This window comes from Leopardus geoffroyi, chromosome C1 (genome assembly GCF_018350155.1).
Source record: "Leopardus geoffroyi isolate Oge1 chromosome C1, O.geoffroyi_Oge1_pat1.0, whole genome shotgun sequence".
Lineage (NCBI taxonomy): Eukaryota > Metazoa > Chordata > Mammalia > Carnivora > Felidae > Leopardus > Leopardus geoffroyi.
In genome coordinates, this window is record NC_059328.1 from 107329221 (window position 1) to 107340675 (window position 11455).

The following is an 11455-nucleotide window of genomic DNA, read 5'->3' on the forward strand; positions in this document are numbered from 1 at the left end:
ACAAGCATAAAACATACAGACATCACAATGACTCTAAACCCGTATCTTTCTATAATAACACTGAATGTAAATGGATTAAATGCGCCAACCAAAAGACATAGGGTATCAGAATGGATAAAAAAACAAGACCCATCTATTTGCTGTCTACAAGAGACTCATTTTAGACCTGAGGACACCTTTAGATTGAGAGTGAGGGGATGGAGAACTATTTATCATGCTACTGGAAGCCAAAAGAAAGCTGGAGTAGCCATACTTATATCAGACAAACTAGACTTTAAATTAAAGGCTGTAACAAGAGATGAAGAAGGACATTATATAATAGTTACAGGGTCTATCCATCAGGAAGAGCTAACAATTATAAATGTCTATGCACCGAATACCGGAGCCCCCAAATATATAAAACAACTACTCACAAACATAAGCAACCTTATTGATAAGAATGTGGTAATTGCAGGGGACTTTAACACGCCACTTACAGAAATGGATAGATCATCTAGACACACGGTCAATAAAGAAACAAGGGTCCTGAATGAGACATTGGATCAGATGGACTTGACAGATATATTTAGAACTCTGCATCCCAAAGCAACAGAATATACTTTCTTCTCGAGTGCACATGGAACATTCTCCAAGATAGATCATATACTGGGTCACAAAACAGCCCTCCATAAGTTTACCAGAATTGAAATTATACCATGCAGACTTTCAGACCACAATGCTATGAAGCTTGAAATCAACCACAGAAAAAAGTCTGGAAAACCTCCAAAAGCATGGAGGTTAAAGAACACCCTACTAACGAATGAGTGGGTCAACCAGGCAATTAGAGAAGAAATTAAAAAATATATGGAAACAAACGAAAATGAAAATACAACAATCCAAACGCTTTGGGACGCAGCGAAGGCAGTCCTGAGAGGAAAATACATTGCAATCCAGGCCTATCTCAAGAAACAAGAAAAATCCCAAATACAAAATCTAACAGCACACCTCAAGGAAATAGAAGCAGAGCAGCAAAGGCAGCCTAAACCCAGCAGAAGAAGAGAAATAATAAAGATCAGAGCAGAAATAAACAATATAGAGTCTAAAAAAACTGTAGAGCAGATCAACGAAACCAAGAGTTGGTTTTTTGAAAAAATAAACAAAATTGACAAACCTCTAGCCAGGCTTCTCAAAAAGAAAAGGGAGATGACCCAAATAGATAAAATCATGAATGAAAATGGAATTATTACAACCAATCCCTCAGAGATACAAACAATTATCAGGGAATACTATGAAAAATTATATGCCAACAAATTGGACAACCTGGAAGAAATGGACAAATTCCTGAACACCCACACTCTTCCAAAACTCAATCAGGAGGAAATAGAAAGCTTGAACAGACCCATAACCAGCGAAGAAATTGAATCGGTTATCAAAAATCTCCCAACAAATAAGAGTCCAGGACCAGATGGCTTCCCAGGGGAGTTCTACCAGACGTTTAAAGCAGAGATAATACCTATCCTTCTCAAGCTATTCCAAGAAATAGAAAGGGAAGGAAAACTTCCAGACTCATTCTATGAAGCCAGTATTACTTTGATTCCTAAACCAGACAGAGACCCAGTAAAAAAAGAGAACTACCGGCCAATATCCCTGATGAATATGGATGCAAAAATTCTCAATAAGATACTAGCAAATCGAATTCAACGGCATATAAAAAGAATTATTCACCATGATCAAGTGGGATTCATTCCTGGGATGCAGGGCTGGTTCAACATTCGCAAATCAATCAACGTGATACATCACATTAACAAAAAAAAAAGAGAAGAACCATATGATCCTGTCAATCGATGCAGAAAAGGCCTTTGACAAAATCCAGCACCCTTTCTTAATAAAAACCCTTGAGAAAGTCGGGATAGAAGGAACATACTTACACATCATAAAAGCCATTTATGAAAAGCCCACAGCTAACATCATCCTCAATGGGGAAAAACTGAGAGCTTTTTCCCTGAGATCAGGAACACGACAGGGATGCCCACTCTCACCACTGTTGTTTAACATAGTGCTGGAAGTTCTAGCATCAGCAATCAGACAACAAAAGGAAATCAAAGGCATCAAAATTGACAAAGATGAAGTCAAGCTTTCGCTTTTTGCAGATGACATGATATTATACATGGAAAATCCGATAGACTCCACCAAAAGTCTGCTAGAATTGATACATGAATTTAGCAAAGTCGCAGGATACAAAATCAATGTACAGAAATCAGTTGCATTCTTATACACTAACAATGAAGCAACAGAAAGATAAATAAAGAAACTGATCCCATTCACAATTGCACCAAGAAGCATAAAATACCTAGGAATAAATCTAACCAAAGATGTAAAGGATCTGTATGCTGAAAACTATAGAAAGCTTATGAAGGAAATTGAAGAAGATTTAAAGAAATGGAAAGACATTCCCTGCTCATGGATTGGAAAAATAAATATTGTCAAAATGTCAATACTACCCAAAGCTATCTACACATTCAATGCAATCCCAATCAAAATTGCACCAGCATTCTTCTCGAAACTAGAACAAGCAATCCTAAAATTCATATGGAACCACAAAAGGCCCCGAATAGCCAAAGGAATTTTGAAGAAGAAGACCAAAGCAGGAGGCATCACAATCCCAGACTTTAGCCTCTACTACAAAGCTGTCATTATCAAGACAGCATGGTATTGGCACAAAAACAGACACATAGACCAATGGAATAGAATAGAAACCCCAGAACTAGACCCACAAACGTATGGCCAACTCATCTTTGACAAAGCAGGAAAGAACATCCAATGGAAAAAAGACAGCCTCTTTAACAAATGGTGCTGGGAGAACTGGACAGCAACATGCAGAAGGTTGAAACTAGACCACTTTCTCACACCATTCACAAAAATAAACTCAAAATGGATAAAGGACCTGAATGTGAGACAGGAAACCATCAAAACCTTAGAGGAGAAAGCAGGAAAAGACCTCTCTGACCTCAGCCGTATCAATCTCTTACTCGACACATCCCCAAAGGCAAGGGAATTAAAAGCAAAAGTGAATTACTGGGACCTTATGAAGATAAAAAGCTTCTGCACAGCAAAGGAAACAACCAACAAAACTAAAAGGCAACCAACGGAATGGGAAAAGATATTTGCAAATGACATATTGGACAAAGGGCTAGTATCCAGAATCTATAAAGAGCTCACCAAACTCCACACCCGAAAAACAAATAACCCAGTGAAGAAATGGGCAGAAAACATGAATAGACACTTCTCTAAAGAAGACATCCGGATGGCCACCAGGCACATGAAAAGATGCTCAATGTCGCTCCTTATCAGGGAAATACAAATCAAAACCACACTCAGGTATCACCTCACGCCAGTCAGAGTGGCCAAAATGAACAAATCAGGAGACTATAGATGCTGGCGAGGATGTGGAGAAACGGGAACCCTCTTGCACTGTTGGTGGGAATGCAAATTGGTGCAGCCGCTCTGGAAAGCAGTGTGGAGGTTCCTCAGAAAATTAAAAATAGACCTACCCTATGACCCAGCAATAGCACTGCTAGGAATTTATCCAAGGGATACAGGAGTACTGATGCATAGGGGCACTTGTACCCCAATGTTCATAGCAGCACTCTCAACAATAGCCAAATTATGGAAAGAGCCTAAATGTCCATCAACTGATGAATGGATAAAGAAATTGTGGTTTATATACACAATGGAATACTACGTGGCAATGAGAAAAAATGAAATATGGCCTTTTGTAGCAACGTGGATGGAACTGGAGAGTGTGATGCTAAGTGAAATAAGCCATACAGAGAAAGACAGATACCATATGGTTTCACTCTTATGTGGATCCTGAGAAACTTAACAGGAATCCATGGGGGAGGGGGAGGAAAAAAGAAAAAAAAAAAAAAAAAAAAGAGGTTAGAGTGGGAGAGAGCCAAAGCATAAGAGACTGTTAAAAACTGAGAACAAACTGAGGGTTGATGGGGGGTGGGAGGGAGGGAGGAGAGGGTGGGTGATGGGTATTGAGGAGGGCACCTTTTGAGATGAGCACTGGGTGTTTTATGGAAACCAATTTGACAATAAATTTCATATAGTATAAAAAAAAAATAAAAAGAGAATATTATGAAAAATTTTATGCCAACAAACTGGTTAATCTGGAAGAAATGAGAAAATTCCTAGAAACACACAAACTAACAAAACTGAAATATAAAGAAATAGAAAATTTGAACATACCCATAAACAGCAAAGAAATGGAATCAGTAATCAAAAATCTCCCAGAAAACAGGATTCCAAGGTCAAACGGCTTCCCAGAGAAATTTTATCAAACATTAAAAAATGTTTATTTATTTTTGAGAGAGAGAGACACAGAGTGTGAGCAGGAGAGGGCAGAGAGAAAAGAGGACACAGAATCTGAGGCAGACTCCAGGCTCTCAGCTGTCAGCCCAAAGCCCAACATGGGACTCAAACTCATGAACCATGAGATCATGACCTGAGCTGAAGTTGGACACTTAACCAACAGAGCCACCCAGGCAAACCCCTTTTTCAAAATTAAAAAAAAATTTTTTTCTACCAAACATTTAAATAAATGTTCTTTAATTTAAAAATTCTTCTCAAACTGTTCCAAAAAATAGAAATGCAAGGAAAACTTCCAAATGCATTTTATGAGGCCAGCCACACCCTTATTCCAAAACCAGAAAAAGACCCCACTAAAAAGGACAATTATAGGCCAATATCCCTGATGAAAATGGATGCAAAAATTCTCAACAAGGTGCCGGAAAAGTGAATTCAACAGTATGTTAAAAGAATTACCACAATCAAGTGGGATTTATTCCCAGGCTCCAGGGTTGGTTCAGTATTCATAAATCAACCAATGTGATACACCATGTTAATAAAAGAAAGGATAAAAATGATATTATCCTCCCAGTAGATGCAGAAAAAGTATTTGACAAAATATAGCATCCATTCTTGATAAAAGTCCTCAACAAAGTAGGGATGGAAGGAGCATACCTCAACATCATAAAGGCCATATACAAACAAACCACAGCTAATATCATCCTCCATGGGGAAAACTGAGAGCTTTTACCTTATGGTCAGAAACAAGGCAAGGATGTCCCCTCTCACAACTCCTTTTAAAAATAGTATTGGAAGTTCTAGCTAATACAATAAGATAAGAAAAGTTAATTAAAGGCATACAGATTGGGAAGGAAAAAATAAACTGTTTTGTTTGCATATGATATAATCATCTATGTAGGAAATCTGAAAAAATAAACAAACAAATCTCCTGGCACCAATAAGGAATTATAGCAAGACTGAAGGATACAAGGTTAACACAAGGTTATCCACAGAAGTCAATCATTTTCCTGTATAACAGTAAACAAGTAGAATTTGAAGTTAAAAATACAATACCATTTACATTATCAACCCCCAACAATAAAATACTTTGGTGTAAATCTGACAAAATATGTATATAATATATTCAATATGAGGAAAACTATAAAACTGATGAACAAAATCAAATAAGAACTAAATAAATTGAGAGATATTCCACATTCGTGGATATGAAGAATCAATATTGTCAAGAATATCAGTTCTTCTGAACTTGACCTATAGATTTAATGCAATCCCACTCAAAAGTTCAGCAGATTATTTTGGGGGTATCAAGAAACTGACTATAAAATTCATATGAGGAGTCAAAAGATACAGAATAGCCATCACCAAATCAAAGGAGAAAAACAAAGTTGTAGGACTGACACCACTCAACTTCAAGACTATAAAGGTACATAATCAAGACAGTTTGACATCGGCAAAATAATATATAAATGGAACAGAATAAAGACCCCAGAAACAGATACCCATAAATATACTCAACTGAGCTTTGACAAAAGAGCATATATAATACAATGAAACAAAGATAATCTTTTCAAAAACGTGGTGCTAGAAAAAAGGGAAATCCACATGAAAGAAAAACCAATAATAATCTAGACACAGACCTTATACTTTACACATAAATAAACTCAAAATGGATTATAGACCTAAATGTAAAATGAAACATTATAAACCTCTTGGGAGATAACATAGAAGAAGACCTAGATTAAGTTGGGTATGGCAATGACTTTTTAGATATAACACCAAAGGCACAATACATGAAGGAAATAAGTGATAAGCTGGACTTGATTAAATTTAAAGATTCTGCTTTCAAAAAGACAAAGTTAAGAGAGTTATAAAACAAATCAAAGACTATGAGAAAATATTAACGAAAGACACATCTGATGAAGGACTATTATTCAAAAACTATAAAGAACTCTTTTTTAAATTTTTTTTTCAACGTTTATTTATTTATTTTTGGGACAGAGAGAGACAGAGCATGAACGGGGGAGGGGCAGAGAGAGAGGGAGACACAGAATCGGAAACAGGCTCCAGGCTCTGAGCCATCAGCCCAGAGCCCGATGCGGGGCTCGAACTCATGGACCGTGAGATCGTGACCTGGCTAAAGTCGGACGCTTAACCGACTGCGCCACCCAGGCGCCCGTATAAAGAACTCTTATAAGTAAACAATAAGAAAACAAACAACTCAGATAAAAAATGGACAAAAGACTTTAACAAACACCTCACCAATGAAGATATACAAATGACTAATAAACATACGAAAAGACACTCCATATCATATGTCATCATATGCAATTGATGGGGGAATTGAGGGGAATGCAAATTAAAACGAGATACCACTATAAACCTATTAGAATGGCCAAAATCTGGAACACTGGCAACACCAAATATGGATAAAAATATGAAGCAACAGGGACTCTCTCTCATTTATTGCTTGTAGGAATGCAAAATTGTATAGCTATGTTGGAAAGTGGTTTGGTGGTTTCTTATGAAACTAAATGTACTCTTACCATATAATCAAGTAATCTTATGGTATTTAACCAAAGGAGTTGAAAACTTATGCACACACAAAAACCTGCACACAGATATTTAAGCACTTTTATTCATAATTGCCAAATATTAGAAACAACCAACATGTCTTTCAGGAGGTAAAAAAATAAATAAATGGTGGCACTTCTAGACAATGAAATATTATTTGGCAATATGAAGAAATTAGCTATCAAGAAATGAAAAGACATGGAGAAACCATAAATAATATTACTTGGGGTGGCTGGGTGGCTCAGTCAGTTGAGTGTCTAACTTGATTTTCATCTGAGGTCATGATCCCAGGGTCATGGGATTAAGCTCCATATTGGGCTCCATGCTGAACATGGAGCTTGCTTGAGATTCTCTCTCTCTCTTCCTCTGCCCCTCTCCCCTACTCTCTCTCTCTCTAAATAAAAAAAGAATCTTAAAAAAATAAAAAATAAATATATATTACTAAATAAAAGAAGCCGATCTGAAAATGCTACATGCTATATGACTCCAGCTATACAACACATGGAAAGGACAAAACTACAGAGACAGTGAACGATCAGTGGTTTTTTGATCTTTTTAAGATAAACGTGTCATTGAAGGGTAGGGTATGGCACATATGAGTAGGATTTTTAGGGCAGTGAAAATACTCCATAATACCATAATTATGGATAAATGTCATTATACATTTGTCCTTACAAATAGAATGTACTCCAAGAGTAAACAGTAATGTGTACTATGGACTTTGGATGACAATGATATATCAATTATAGGTTTCTCAATTGTAACAAATTTACCACTCTCGTGGGGATGTTGATAATGAGGAAGCTATGTATAGGTGGGCACAGGGGTATATTGGAAATCTCTGTACATTTCCTTCAGTTTTTCTATGAACCTAAAACTTTCCTAAAAAAAAAAATAAAGTTCAATAAGTAACTTGGGAAATAGATTACAAATGACAGTTATAAGACTAACATTCCTAATAAATACAAGGTTCATATAAATTAAGAGTAAACAAGTAAACATTTCTATAAAAGATTTGGAAAAGTCATAAATGATAAATTTTAAAAAAAGAGGGAGAAAAAGAGAAGAAAGAAAAATAATAAACATTTGTAAATACCTCTGAATTTAGATTGGAAAAACAATTCTACCTCACTAATAAAGAAGAAATAGAACTCATTTTTTGGAGGGAGATTTCAGACTCATAATATATATCAAAAATTAAAAAGGCTCATAAAACTGTATTGGAACAAAACTCACCAGATAATGTGCAAATGGTCACTTATGATTTGTTACTGATAATGCAAATTACCATAAAGATTTGGGTAATCCATTAATTCATTCAACAAATATTTGTTGGGGTAGATGAATTAAGCTTGAAATGAATGTATCATTTTATATAAACATTGTTATGGTGTTGAGTCAAATGAGTTAAAAAAATAAAGATGAAAGAAAAGATTCACAAGAATATCCACAGCAACAATTCAGAAGTAATGAGAAAGCCCGGCACAGTTGAGATAAATACGAGATAAACTTAAAAAAAATTATAACACTAGCAAGACTCAGAAAACAAAACTTTAAAAGATGCTGTTTAAAATAGTGACTGGATTTTCTTCTAGACTCTAAGAATATTGTTTCATCATTTATAATATAACTTAATATAATTTAAAAGGTTTGTAGAGATGGAGAAAAAACAGATTGCCGATTTGCTTCATGCTAGCTCTGGAGCACAGAGAAAAATGTTTCTCAATCTGCATTGCTTCTGGTCAGATCCCAGCAGTGCTTCCTTCATTCCATGAGATAATGAAAAGTTGACAACATAAAGGTGCTGGGAAAAGTTTCATGGGTGCAGTCTTTTGACCCCCACTATATAGCATAAAATGGGCCTTGGGCCTGGAACACTTCCTCAGTGTAGAGGCTGGTGCTTACCCACATCCCCCCCCACCCCGCCCCACTGTTATATCTGTGCTCTGAGCAGGGGACAAGTTTCTTCTACTGCTACATGAGAGGAGTGGCCACTGGCCATGGGGGATCGATGCCCACTGTGGAAGCCAGTCTTGCTCTGCCTCTTCTCCAATGTGAGTGAAGTGCTATTCCATCTAGTGCTTGACTGTGTTGTGTTTTTCTTGGCAACTCTGATACCAAGATGCAGTGAGCAGAAGTATTTAAAGCACCCCTCTGGGATTGGTAATGTGCACATGGTACTCCACTTGACAATAAGAAGGGGGCAGCAGACACCTTGATAAATGGCAAATCTCAGAAAGCCAATGCTTTGCTCACCAAAATGTTTATACATTGATTGTACTGTTAGTAAAACCATGAGATCTTTAGCCAAGGCTTAAAATCCTGTCTTCATGGTACAACTATGCTGCCAACTCATTGCCTGCATTTAAGTCAGGTCAATTGACAGTTTGGGTGTTGCCTTGTATAGAGGCAGAGGCATAGACCAGATGGCATCTCAACCCCATCATCCCAGAAATCATATGCAGGAATCCATGTCCTGACTACTTCCCCATTACTAAACCTTTCAGAACAACGTGAATGTTGGTTCCAATCTGCTCAGGAGCTTCCCTGTGGTAATCTGAAATCAGCTCATATTGGAAGAGAGCAGGGAGAGAGCAAAGAAAGCCTCAGGCCACTCCAGATTGGTAGGCAGCAGGTTTGATGAACAAGGGAATTTACTCATGAGGCTTGCTTTGGGCAGCAGCAAGACAGGTAGATCTCTGCACCTGTCTGTCAAATCTTAAAAATTTATGCAGAGGCCTTCACTGGCCTCAGTCATATATAATATTCACCTGGCCTCAATACCACATGACTATCTCAAGGCTGTGTCCTTGGGGCAGCCTCTGGGAGCAGGGAAGGAAAGCAGAACCCAATTCCCAAGGAAGGGGAAGCAGTGAGAAGTCCCCAGTTACTAAGGTCCGTCCAGCTCATGGGTCAACCAACAGTTCCACCCTCTTTATGACCTCCCCCAACTTAACAGGAGAACAAAGTCATATGCAGGTGAAACAGTGGACACTCTCCCAGGACAATATGACTAACATACCTCACTGAGCCTGTTTCAGGGAGTGGTCTCCTCTGAGAATGACCTCATTCATCAAGAATAGATATTTGTAACCTGAAAAATCAATGCCAACACAAGTAGTAGGATTCTAATACCATTACCTACTCACTCTGTACATAGCCCTGTGTGAACCAATGGAGATACACAAATATAAGACCCAAGCCAGAAATTCAAGGAGGTTATTACAACCTCATTTGAGTAATATGTCACATGATGGATAAAATAGCAGGTGGAATTAGAGCTGCCCCAATGTGATGGGGCAACAGCATGGCATGCAATGCAGGGAGAGGCATAATCAAAGTCCAGACACAATGTCCATCAGTTTCAGAATATTTCTAAGCTAAGTGATAAACACTTAAACTGGAGCTAGAACATAAATTCATGTTTCACACTAGGATTTTGGAATGCCTTCCATAAATAGTGCTCAGTTATGAACAAGATGTTGTTAATAGTTTGGTATTAATTATTTATGGGGTTGGGAGAGCTTTTCATGGATCTCATAAGTAAAAGAATCAAGGGACCCTCTTATCCTGGCCTTGATGTCCACCCAACCTGTAAGATAGGACCTTACCATGGAAGGTCAGCCTCCTGACACTCATATGCTGCTGTGACAGGTGGTTACTGGCAGCTTCTTCCTGTCTTTCCACGGGCCCAGGACATTGTAACCACCAGTGCCACCTCATTATCCTTACAGCTGCCTGTTCTCACACATCCTTCTTGGAGTCTAGCCCCTCAACCCCTCCTTCTTCTATGCCCAGACTCCTAGAATGAAGACACACAGAAACCTCTACATGTCTCTGCTTTTGTCCTTAATGCCCTAGCAGATCCAGTGTGTGTGTCTGTGTCTGTGTATCTGTGTGTGTGTGTGTGTGTGTGTGTGTGTGTATACGTGCCCATGCATGCACACGTGTGCATGGGTGCCCACACCATCACAGTTAAAAGCCTGGATTAGTAGTGAGACCCACCTGGGACAGAATCCTGGCCCTGCCACTATTAACTGTGCGGTCTTGTGAAAATCACTGAAATTTTCTCATGCTCAGTTTCCTCAACATTAAGGCAAGCGATAAAAATTGCTCTTAGTGGTGTCTTGAGGGCCAATAGATCATGGAAGGAAAACACAGTGGACCCTCAGAAGTCAACTAGATATCCATCAATAATTAAAATTATCCATCAATAATTAAAAGGAAGTGGATTGTTTTCAGATCACAGCTGTTTCCCAGGTGGGCTGCATCTGACTTTTTAAATGACTATTTCCTCCACTGAGGTCTTTCATACATTTTCATGTAACAATATCCCTGTCGAGGATCCTGAGAGAAAAGCCTCACTGCCTTGTGGAGGACTATGAGAATCTGTTTTCCAAGGATCTTACAGGCAGGAGGAGGGTGAGTCCACGTATGAGAAAGCAGGAAGGGGAAGGGGGAAGAGACAGCAAGAGGGTTCCAGGCTGGGGTGTACGTGGGGGAAGACCCCATGGACAGAATCCCCCAGGCC